We start from the raw sequence: 13,468 nt of genomic DNA on the forward strand, positions 1-13,468 counted from the left end.
TCAGTAATATAATAATTTTAGAATGTTATATAAAAAATTATAATATTGCTAATAATTAAATTGTAATCGGATAGTAATAATAACAATCGATAGCACGGCAGTCACACACTCACAGTGGTGTAGCAAGCATATTTCAAAACCTAAGCAAAGTATTTAAATATTGATACACCCCTCCCCTCATTACTAAGTAATACTTAAGTATATAACTATTCAATTTTACTACCTATAGGATTTTCCTTAATTCTTAACCTGTATACCATATGTGCGTATTAAATTATTTTATATTTTTTTACACACATTTGTTCGTAATTCTGTTTACGATATGCAATGTTGTATGGGACAAAAATATTTTGTAGAATTTAATTGAACTTCTGGGATCGTCTCCCGAATAATGGAATTGTACATTAAATAAATATAGAGACAGGCAACAGAAGACAAAATAAACAAAAATGATTGCAAATTCATTAAATAAAAATTAATACTGTAGAATTCAATAGAAAATATATAATCTTTGGTATCAGATGAATATCGAATTAAAAAAGATAAAGAATAAGAAAAGTGGAGCAGATACCGATGATGTGAAAAGTTCTTTGGAGTATTTTGATACTAACATTTTGCGTTTGTGTTTCGATATGATTTAAACAACGGAAGTATACGAATTATTGCTTATAAATGAGTATGCGATCAGTACAGTGCTCATTTAATTTATTGAGAAAAATATAATAAATAAATACAAATACGCATTTTACTTACTTATTTTTATAAACATATATTTTTTATTCAAATTACAATTATGGGAATTTATTAAAAATAAAACTGTTGCTACTATTATAATCCTTTATTAAATATTTGAACCCAGGCAATTTGATTTTGATTTCAATCTCTTATAAATTGTAATAGTAATAAAAACATATTATAATGTTCTTGGTTGTGTCGAAAAATCAACAAATTTCAGATCTTGTTTCGTAACTGTAGATACTATTAAGAATATGTTTACTTTTTAACGATTTTATGGATTATTGAATCACAACCCGCTTTAACATCAAACCAGTTAACGCATTTAATTAAACTTAAACATGATAGTGTACTTTGAAAGTAATTACATTTAGACAATGGCGACTAACGTTAGCTGTGGTGTAACGAACCATAAGAATGTTAAGCAAATCATTTACAGTCCAAATAAATGCTCGATTTGTAAAAAAAGAAGTTTCTTTCAATTAAGAAAAATAACAATATGCATAGGTCAGTAAAGTAAGTATAAGTAGTATAAGACCAGAAATGTAATTGTTATATTTTTATTGTATATTTAATGTTTATAAAATTGTATATAATATATACAGGGCCGGCCTAAGCAAAAATAGTGCACTAGGCAAAATCAGATTTAGCCGCCACTAAAAAAAAATTGAGCTCTTATTTTAACTTAACCTCTCCTCCTATTTTTTATGTGACATATCTACATAAAAAAAGTTTAATTTTTTTTATTTTATGTTTAAAATTATGTGTAAAAAGACTTAAAAATTATTTCTATAACTATTACACAAAACCACTATAGCGAATATCGGAAATCGCGGAAGTGATTGTGTGGTTATTTATATTTTTGGAATAATTGAAAACGCCCAGCGTATACCGTAATATAAAGTCAGTGCCGTAACAACCAAACATTATACCCGGGGGAAAATAAAGAAATTGATCCATCCATTTTTTTTTTTTATATTTTAAGGCGTACAATCTGTTATAAATTATTACAATAAGTACGCATACGGAAATATATATTATAGCTTGACATACAGTGCTCGAAATGGAAAATTTTCTGAACCGGAACGCTTTTTTTTTTGAGTATAAATCATAGAATTGGGGGCTTCACCCAACTAAAATTAAAATTTCTTCTTCCTCAAATACTAACCCTTTTTTAATAATATATAAGTTTTATCTACTATTTTATGAAACTCACTTTAAAATTTCAGCCCTTTTAAAAATTTAAATATATTTTTATCTTCTTTTACTTACTTACGAATATGTATGTATATATTATATAAAATAAAAATATAAATATAAAATGTTTAAAGAACTACTTATAATTTATAAACTTATTTTTATTTAAATTTTATATTTATAACTCAAAAAGTACAGCATCAATACAATTTTTTTTACAATAACTTCCACAATGATTCATATGTCTTATCACACTTTTGGTTTCTTTTACGACTTGCGGTATCATCAGCTGAATGTCGACCATTCAATAACCAAGATCGAACGTATTTTTCTGGTTCGAATTTCGTTAGAGGTGGTCCAACACAATTAATAAATAAAAGAGCAGCAACAGTTTTTATATTTAATGAAGTTCTTAGTGGTGACATGATTTCGTTCACATTCGCTAGTCGATACTGGAATCGTTGCAATTGATTTATAAAGGGGTTTCAAATCTTCTGGAATTTCCTTTTTGCCCAAGTCCATTTTATAAATTCTAAAACTTTGAATAGTGCTCTTTTCATCAATTTGAAATTGTTGACATAAATTACGAATATTACAGTCACCAAATTGTATGTTTTCTATTTGGCCATCATTCGAAAGTAGCCAATTTTTTGGATTCAATTTTTCAATATTATCAAGTAAGTTTTTAAACGTTTTTTTCATTGTCTTGGCGATGTTTTTCATTACGACTGACATTTGATAAACTGGAAGTCATCATTCGAGATTTTAAATTATTAGCTAGGCTTTTGTAAAATTGTGCAGAATTTATTTTAGGAACATTGCCACTGTGTAATATTACATTTTTATACGACATTTCGTTCTTTATTTCTTTTAATGCGTTAGTTAATTTTGGACCTGGATCGGTTGCCATAGAATCTAATACACGTATTGTTGTTCTTATAGATTTATCGGCGTCTACTAATGTAATACTACGTTTTTGTAAATATTCTGATAAATCTCCTAATTCATCTAAAGCATCAGACATGGTATTTAAATTACTAACAAATTCTATACTTGTTATCATTTTAAACAATCCACAGTATTTACTTCTTTCTTTAGAGTCTCTGGTAGAGTCCATTGACGCCAAGTTGAAATGTTCACACAAAGCAGAAAAATTATTTATGACTGCATTAACTGTCCGTTTGCTTGATGCTACCCATCGAACTGACAAAATTCTACCAATTTTCAAAATTTGTACTTCTAATGAACTAGCAGCTTTTTTTAACTCGTTTTGGTTTTTAGGTGACTGATGGAATATAGTATAAAGTTTATCCATAAATATTTTAAAATGGTTTATACCACAAACTTCGCTAATAACATTACCTACTACCAGTTCCAAACGGTGATTTGAACAATGCCAAATAATTAATTTAGGAAATTGAATTTTAAGTCGCGTGGCTACTCCCGAATCTTTTCCGATCATAACAGAAGCTCCGTCACATGCAAAAGCAATAAAACATTCATTTAAAAAAATTTGATCAAATCCGTGTCCACCCAAACAATCAAGTAATGATTAAGTAATAGTTTCAGCAGAGGTATTAGGGAGTTCAATTAAGTCAAGATTAAAAGTATAAGGTTCACCGGGAAAATCTTCAATAAATGCACGAACAAAAACTACTAATGTTGTTAATTTACTAAGAGTAGTTGATTCGTCGATTAAAATAGATATATTTGTTTTAGTTAAAATTATATTTTGGCAAATCATTTTTTTCATCTCTGATGCAATGTGGAGTGCTATATCCGCACACGTTTTATCGGAATGTAAAATGTTTCCCATATTTATACCATTTAAAACTTGTAAATCTATTTCATTTGGTAAATCAACAAAAGGCCTTTGAATTTTTACAATTTTATAAACAGTTCTAAAAACTTTTTCAGTAGTAGAGAACTTTGATTTCAATGCATTTTCGAAACTTTTTTCTATTTGTTTTTCTTTTGATTGTTCATGTAATTCTACTGCTCTAAGATGAGCGTCAGATTTTTTGTGTTCAAATATTTTTTTTCTCAAACTAGACATTTGACTTTCTTTTGACTTTCCATTCGAAATTATAGAACAGTATTGCCAAGGTTTGGAAAAGCGAAGAGTTTTATCAACAACAGACAATCCTAAATTTGTAATATTTTTACAAATCAAACAACCTAATGCTTTATTTTTAACTACTAGCCACTCATTTACAGTCTTGAAATGTTCGTACTGACCTTTATTCCAACATTCGGGCAAATCACTAGTTTCGTGAAGTTCCATATTTTTATTTGATTCTTTATTAGATGATGTATGTTCACTTTCAACGCACAGTTTTTTATTTGTCGAATTATCACATTCATCATTGGACTTAGAACGTTTATTTACCCAATTTAGTATAGAAGAACTCATATTTTTTCGCACGGAATAATATATGCTATAAACTAATGTAATTAATAATCAGCAAAATATAATACATGTATTACTGCAGCTTAAATGATACTAAAAGCTAATCAAAACATACGGGTATCAATATGATCACATGATTTGCTGCCACTCAGAAAAATCAAAACTTTTACGTTTGATAAAGAATTTCCGGCTAACTTGCGGGAATGTATGTACAAAACTGCGGGCTCGTGGGGATGTCAAACCGTCGTATGGTGCTGTTCCATAGTATTTCTTATCGTACGTTAAAAATACACATAGGTGCGTATCGTGTGAATATAGACAATAACTACACTATCGGCGGACAACGATTATCTAAAGATAAGCAATAAATTTACTAATGCGTTGCGGTCGTTTGTCGTTTATTAAATATTTTACAATGCACAATTCTGCAAAATGTTTAAATTTTACAGAAATATGGTAGGTACAGTAAAAATTTGTTTGAACCGGAACGATAAACGTTTTTTTTTACGAACCGGAACGCTAAAAATTTTTTTGTTGTGAACCGGAACTGCGTTCCGGTGCGTTCCGGTCCATTTCGAGCCCTGTTGACATAACATGATAAAAGCTGCCACCCAATGGCGGCACTTTATGACTTGATTAGGTTGAATTTAAATTTACCTTTATATCTTTAGCTAATTGATATTTAAGTCTCTACACCATTTTCTCTTCAGTCGACGAAGAGGGTTACCAGGAATGGTGTCGGAATCTAGAGCAGAGATTAGTGGATTGGAGTAGTTTGACAGTCGGGAGCGGAAACGTTTATAAAAGATTTTAGCAGTTTCTTCTATCGTATTCATTTTTAAATCTGTATGGAGGGTGTGATTAGAAACGTAAAATGGGGCATTTGTGATTAAACGGAGGGTTGTGGATTGGAAAGTTTGAATTTTGTTTGTGTTTGATTTTTTGGCTGCGCCCCATAATTGGATCCCGTATGTCCAAATGGGCATTAATAAAGTTTTATATAGAAGTAATTTTGTTTTTATATTAAGTTTAGAATGTTTACCGAGTAAGAATTGTAGCGATTTTCGTCTAGAGTTTAAGAGGATTTTTTTTTTTTATGTGGTCTGCCCAAATTAATCGTTGATCTAGAAACAAGCCCAAATAACGAGAGCTCGAGGATTTTGGAATATTTTGGTTGTTTAAATGTATAGGTGGTACAGTACCATGTTTTAATGTAAAAGTTAGATGGGTAGATTTTTCGTGATTTATTTTTATTTTCCACTTGTGGTACCAAGAAGACATGAAGTCTAGGTGGTTTTGTAGATTCATGCCAGCAATTATTGGATCTTTGTGTGTGAAATAAATAATTTTGTCATCGGCAAAATCTGAAACTGAGGTGTAAGAGGGTTGTCGGTTGATCAGCTGAGTACAAGTTGTAAAGGGTAGGAGATGAAACGGCTCCTTGTGGGACTCCTGCAGATATTCGGGCTAAGGACGACATTTCTGATCCAATTTTGGTCACAAAATAACCATCTTCAAGATAAGATTTGTAAAATAGGTAGTGAGGTAGAGGTAAAATTTTTTTTTAATTTATACAACAGACCAGGATGCCACATTTTATCAAATGCCTGGGCTATTTCAAGGAGGACTGCTGTGCAATATTCTTTTTTTTTCTAAGGAATTAGATATGCTGTCAGTCAGTCTGTGTATTTGGTGAATGGTTGAGTTCCGTTCACGAAAACCAAATTGAGTTTGTGTTATAACTGATACGTTATTTATAAAAGGAGAAATCCGTTTTAATACTAACTTTTCACAAAGTTTACCGAAGAGAGGTAGGAGACTTATCGGTCGATATGAACACGGAGTATCAGGAGGTTTACCTGGTTTTAGAATTAGGATGATAACAGCGGTTTTCCATTAAAGAGGAAAATGGGATAGTCTTATGATTGCGTTTTATGTATGCGTGAGGTGTATAATTGCTTTTTTGGGTAGCTGCAGAGCTACTTCTGACGTAAGGAAGTCCAAACCGGGAGATTTTTTGGGGCGGAATAGTTTTAAGTAGTAATGAATTTTACCCGGCAAAATAGGTTTCGGTGCTAGATAAAGTGGAAATGGGGTAGTAAGAGAGTTCACAATATGATCTTCAAATACATTATTAACAATGTTATGGGGTTGGAAGACTTGAAGCAAATGAGATCGAAAATGTTCACACTTTTCTGCATCAGTTTTGCACCAAGTATTATCTAATCTTTTTATGGGGAATTTGTGGTTTTTTGTTTCAGACAACTACGAGTTGCTCTCTACAGAGAACAATTTTGCGATGTAAGCGAAGAGACCCAAGAACTGATCTATTTTTTTTCAAATTCTAAAGGTCTGCGCCAATTTTAGTTCACAATTTTAGTAAGCTGGTATTTTTACCATTCTTGCTGACTAGACGCAAGATATATCGAGGCATGAGCAATTAGCTAAATGATCGGTATGTAGACGATTTTTCTGTAGACAATATATTCATCAGAGAAGATTTTTTAGAGTTTGAGCATGTAAAATATGTAACAGCTTCAGCGTTGGCCACCACCATCATACAATGTATAATGACTTTTGGATTAGACTTGGAGATGCTAGTAGGCCAAGTATATGATGGTGCTGCTATGATGAGTGGTCAATGTTGAAGAGTACGTACAATTATCTCAGAAAAATATCCTAAAGCTCTGTTCATTCATTGCGCAGCCCATACTTAATAATTACTATTATTATTATTATTATTATTATTATTACTTAATAATATTACCATAATTTGGTTTTGTTACACTCATGTGAAATTCCGATGATCCGAAACTGTATTGGTACAATTAATACTGTTATAATTTTTTTTTAGGCAATCTGCGTTGCGTGATGGATTTTATAAAGATATAGCAGAGTCAGTAGGATCTACTCACTCGAATCTTGTTTCTCTTTGCGAAACCCGTTGAACTGAAAAACATTTGGCAGTAAAATGATTTGTCGAAATGTTTTTTGTAATAACAGAAGCACTGCAAGCACTACAAGACAGTCGAAGAGAATGTGCATCACAAGCTTACTAATTACAACAAGCAATAGAAAACTCACAGTTTCTAGTACCACTGCTCATTTTACGAAAAGTATTCTCCTATACAGCAAACCTTAATAAAATAACACAAAATATTAACTTAGTTGAAACATGTAAATAACAAATAAACAAATATGTAGAAGTCGTAAAAAAACACTCGAAGATATACGAAATGATGAGGAATTTTTAAAAATTGTGACTGATTCTAAAAAAATATTAGGCATTGAATCACTTACAGCACCTAGAACCACAAACCGACAAAAAGGACGAAGCAATATTCCTTCAGAAACAACCGAAACATATTATAAAAGAAATTTTTACTATCCATTTATTGATCATGTGATAAGTGAACTAGCTGCCAGATTTTCTAACCATCATGAAAAGATTGGTAACCTCCAAATCTTACTACCAAAATTTATTAAAAATAAAAATGATGCTAAAAACAAATTGATATAAATTCATAAGATATATCTGCCGAATGAAAAACTCGAAAATCTTTTATGAGTATCAACTATGGACCAAGAACTGGGAAGGAAGAAGTGATGATTTAAATGAATTAAATGCAATTAAAACATTGGAAAAATGTGATAAACAATTTTATCCTCTCATTTATACTCTTCTTAAAATATTGGCAATTCTTCCTGTTTCTACGGCCAGAGCAGAACGTTCTTTTTCAACATTAAAGTGCTTAAAGACGTATTCAAGAAATACTATTGGTCAAAAGCGACTAACTGGACTAGCTCTTCTAAATATATATAGAGATGTTATTGTTGATCCACTAGAAATCATAAACAAACTAGCACAGCGTAGACAGAGATTAAATTTACTTGTATAACATTTAATTTTTTTAAATAACTATAATAATATAAAAATAATTTTTTTAACGTTTTTTTTCTATTACTATAATAATTTTAAGTTGACCCCCCCCCCATTAATAATTTATACCTACGCCTAGTGGCGGCGCGAGAGGGCTTTTGTGAGGCAACTGTCTCACAGCTAAAAGGGGTGGTGGGTTTGTAAGTAACTAAGTGGCTAGTCAGTACTGAAAATATATTGAGTTATTTTTATGATGACACAACATAATAAATAAAAAATAAATAGTCATATTCATGTAGAGTATAGACATGAACATAGATTATAAATAAAACAAATGCTCATCTGACATGCAGACATATTTTCCACAATTTACCCGAAACTGCCAATTACTGATTAGTATTAATAAATATGAATTGCAACTGTGTGTTTGTGTTCACATTCTATCAGTGTCCAGTGACACAGTGTTATACTGTTATTGCAATATTGTAGACTCTCAAGCAGAAACTTGGATTCATTTTTATATTTATTATTTTATTTACGTATTACGTTATTTATTTAACACATCCGTTAAATTTAATTTAAATTGTAATCTATTGAAAGATGAATCCACTGTGTCCCAGCTGAGAAAAAAAATCGTGATTTTATGAACAATACCAACTGGATTCGATATAAGGAATCTTGTAAAAAAAAAAAAATATAAGTCTGTTAAAAGAACTGCTTCAAGTTATATTTAAAACTTTTTTAAACCTACAGAACGGGATGGAAAATTTCCAAAATTTGAACAATCAGGTAAGTAACTTTGTGATGCCAATTATATTTAATCTATTAAAAATATTTACATTTTTAAACTGTAATTATTGTTGGTTATTTAAATTAATTATTTATAAAAATCCTGTTCAAAATTAATTCATTGCTGTTTGCTGATATTTAGACATATATCTAGTACATCATGATCATATAAACAGTTGCATTTGTTTCTAACATTTTTTTTTTTTAACTAGTAAAGTTAAAAGTTATCAAAGAAAGTAACTTTTAACTTTTTAACTAGTTACTGCCCATCTTGGGTCAAATGCAATGATTGATAGAAACTTCAAATTAAAAATAAATAAACTATAAATAGCCAACTAAATCTAGTAGTCCATTTTAAATTGGAAACATGTAATTTTCTATTATTAAAATATTATAATATGTAGTAATTTAATTTATTAAATTTATAAATTTTGGCTACATTTACAAACTTTAGTTTACTCAGCTGAAAATACACAAATTTATCCACTAACAGGTATTTATTAGTAAATTAGTTTTATTAATTTCGATTATGGTATTTAACACATTAGTGGACAATTGAAATTTTCGGAGGGAAAAAAATTACTTTCATAAACTTACTATATTGCTACTGCTATAGTAATATCACAGATTAAATAAAATATTAAAAATATTATTTATTTAAATTTTTTTGTTTTACTTAATCTGTGGTAATATGATTTCTCCTGTGACAGCACTGTCCCATTACATCGTTATTTACAACTACGTACATCGATGTACTGCTATAGTAATATAATCATATTTCCTAAACAATTAAATACAAATAATAGTAAAATAATTCAACTCAACCGGGTTTATTTCATATAACGAATTTTGAAAAAAAAAAAAATTATGAAAATACAGTTTTATCAAAATTGAAACATTACAATATAAAATAATGAAATCATTTTTTTACAACATAACTTTGTTCGAGATGTTCAATTGAAATATAATATAATTGTATTTTTAAACGTTCTAAGAAATTTTTGTTGTTCTGTGGTTGAGTAATTCAAAAATTATAGCTATAGGTAATATAAATAACTAAGAATAACCGTATACCCATCAATATTTGTCTAACAACCAGTATCACGAGTAGCACAAGTCGAAAATACAAAGACTTAAAGTGAACAACTGGTATTTACTTATTCGATTATGAAGATTAAAAATAGTATTCCTCCATCACACCTTCGTTCCATTAAAATTATTCGAAATATTTTTTTCATTCGATACACATTTCAAGATCAAGAATTCATTGTTTTTAAAATGAATGAGATATCACTCGAAATAATCTCTCAGTTTTATAATCGAATTATTATTTTGATAATCGAGATATCTCGATTGTACATCTCGATTACGCCCATGAATACAGTGCTCAATGTTTTGAAGTGTTGCAATGGGACAGTAAGACATGCTTTTTCATATGAAATCGTTGCAATTAAAACTGCTATAACAGTACTGTGTTTATTTTAACGATTTATATTCTACTTCTATAGCAGTATTGATTTATGTACATAAACTTTTCAAATTACTGCTATGCACGAATGTGCTAAGTTGTTTTACTTAAGTAACTCATTTTTATTGTAATACAAACCAGAAATTTAAATTATAATATAATTTTAAAATTTAATCATGTTTTAGATTTTCGATTATATTCGAACGATCCTGGAAATTTTCCTGAAGAAATTTCAAGTGAAATGTTAACATATTTTATGTAATATGGACCATTTCAGCCTTCTCCATTAGAACTACCATCAAGTATTTTTTCCAAAAGCATGGATGCAAATGGTGTATCAAGAAGTTTTCACGAATCTTACTATCACAAAACTATACAAAATGTTCAAGTGCGACGAAATTGGTTATCATATTCACCTTCCCAAAATAAGTTATATTGTGTATCTTGTAAATTATTTGGATTACCCAAAGCCAAAAAGTCTGTTTTGGCACATAAAGGAATAAATAGCTGGCAAAATTTAAAACGTAACTTAGAGACTCACGAACAAACTATTGAACACTTATAATCTGAAATAAACCGTGGACTTTTCTCAAAAAAATAATAGAATAGACTTGACCCTGCGTCTTTCTAAGAATCGACATATCGTGGAAATAGAGAAGTGTTGAGAGTTATCATTGAAGTAATCATTTTCGCTGCTAGGCAAAACATTGCTTTGCGGGGCCACGGTGAAAACGTTTCAAGGGATAATCGTGGTAATTTCTTGGAATTAATTAAGCTAATGAGTCATCATAACTCAACACTTCAGTACTATTTAGAAAAAATAAATTCAAACAATCATAATAGACTTACCTTCATGTCTCATGAGAGTCAAAATAAATTATTGTTAATTATTGCAGAAATTATTATATCCGTTATTGTTAAACGACTCAAATCAGCTGGATTATTCTCTGTTATTGTTGACACAAAGACCGATGTGACAAGTCTGGAACAATTTTATTTTGTTGTTAGATATGTTCGTGAAGGAAACATTGAAGAACGTTTATTAAGTTTTGTTACAACGTTAGATGCTACAGGAAAAGGGCTATATAATACTTTTTGTACTATTATAGAAATGTATTAAATTGATTGGAAAACAAAATTATGCGTCTAATCATACGATGGTGCTGCAACTATGCAAGGGGAGTACTCAGGACTACGTTCATATATTCAAAATGAAACCCCAAAGCAATTTATGTGTGGTGTTTTGCCCACTTACTTAACCTAGTTATTGTTGATACATTGGATTCTACAACTGATACAAAATTATTTTTTGGAAACTTGCATGGAATTGTAACATTTATGCGAGCCAGGAAAAGAACTGCTATATTTTATGAATGTCAAAAAAAAATTAAATATTGGATCTAAAGCTAAAGATAGAATTCGAAAAATCAAAAATTTCTCAGATACACGATGGACGTCCCATGATCGTGTTATTACAGTAATACATGATAAGTATAAAGCTATAAAAAATACTTTAAAATTGCTATTGGAATCCATAGATAAAGTAACTGCTTCAAATTCAAAATAGTTTTTATTAATTATTTCTTCATTTCATTTTTTATTGGTTCTTAAGCTAATGAAAAGTATATTCGCAATAACTACACCAACTTCATGTTATCTGCAATCAAAAAGCATTGATTTTATTCAAGCCATATTGGTAGATGAAACTAAAAAAAAGATTATCAGAATTGCGTTCCGACAAATGTTACCGAGAACTTGTACAAAATACCAAACAATTTACTTATGAACATAATCTCTGTGAAAATGATTTTAAAAAACTCCGAACGAGGAAAACCAATAGAATGCCTGGATGAAATGTACAAGATGAAATCAGTTCCTCAGCATCAGACAGGTTAATAAATTATTTAGAATTAAAATAATACTATTATTAAATTGTTGAATGTGTAACTTTTATTATAAATTTAGAGTGAACATATATTACAAATGTTTGGACCAAATGATTTCATCTTTAGACAATAGATTTAGTAATGCCAGAGATATACTGAAAGATCTTGCATTACTATCCCCAGAGCGGTTAATTGAAGCTAAACATAAATCTGAAATGAATCTTCCAGATAATTTCTTTTTATATTAGTCTACATGGATTACTGATATTAATCCATATCAACTTAAAACAGAGTATTTATTATTTAGTAAAAGCTTAAAAGAATTGATTAATGGAATGAAATTTCCAGATAATCAATCTAATAAATTATCCGATATTGACTCTGAAGTGGATTCATTAGAAGATGAACATCAAAATATTGTGAGTGAACCAAAATAGAGCATAACACTTGCAAATATACTAAATGTTCTTTCAAGTCTTGATATTATGAGTGCTTTTCCAAATTTGTATTGTGCTTATAAAGCATTATGTACAATTCCAGCCTCAGCTGAAAGAAGCTTTTTAAAGGTATAATAATTATATTACAATTTTTTCTGTAAACTGATAATGGTTAAATTCTAACTTTGTTTTATTTAGGTTAAATTGATCAAAAATAGACTTAGGTCAACAATGTCCCAACAGAGGTTGGATAGTTTGATGTTGATTTCTTGTGAAAGAGACATACCAATAGATATTAATGAAGTTATAAACAAATTTGGATTGTCATCAAGTGTATTGAAAAAAGAATTAATGTTTGGATAATTTTAATTGAAAGGATGCTCACCGGCTTATTGTACAATATATCGATGATAGGGACTTATATTCATTTAATTAATAAAGCAGTATTTCTGTAATTAATAAAAGTTATTTTTATTGTGGTACCCGTAAGATCAATTTTCAATAAGGCAAATTTGATATAGAATTTTGATAGAGAGTGTGGGGGGCGTAGCCCCCCACGGCCATGTGCAAATTTAATGGGTGGGTCGTGTGTACTGCAACTAACATTTTCTTGCCTTACTGTCGAAAAAGTTCGCGCCGCCACTGCTTAGGCCCCTGCATACACTA

Source organism: Sipha flava, unplaced genomic scaffold, assembly GCF_003268045.1.
Source record: "Sipha flava isolate LNK unplaced genomic scaffold, YSA_version1 99_pilon_pilon, whole genome shotgun sequence".
NCBI classification, from domain to species: Eukaryota; Metazoa; Arthropoda; class Insecta; order Hemiptera; family Aphididae; genus Sipha; species Sipha flava.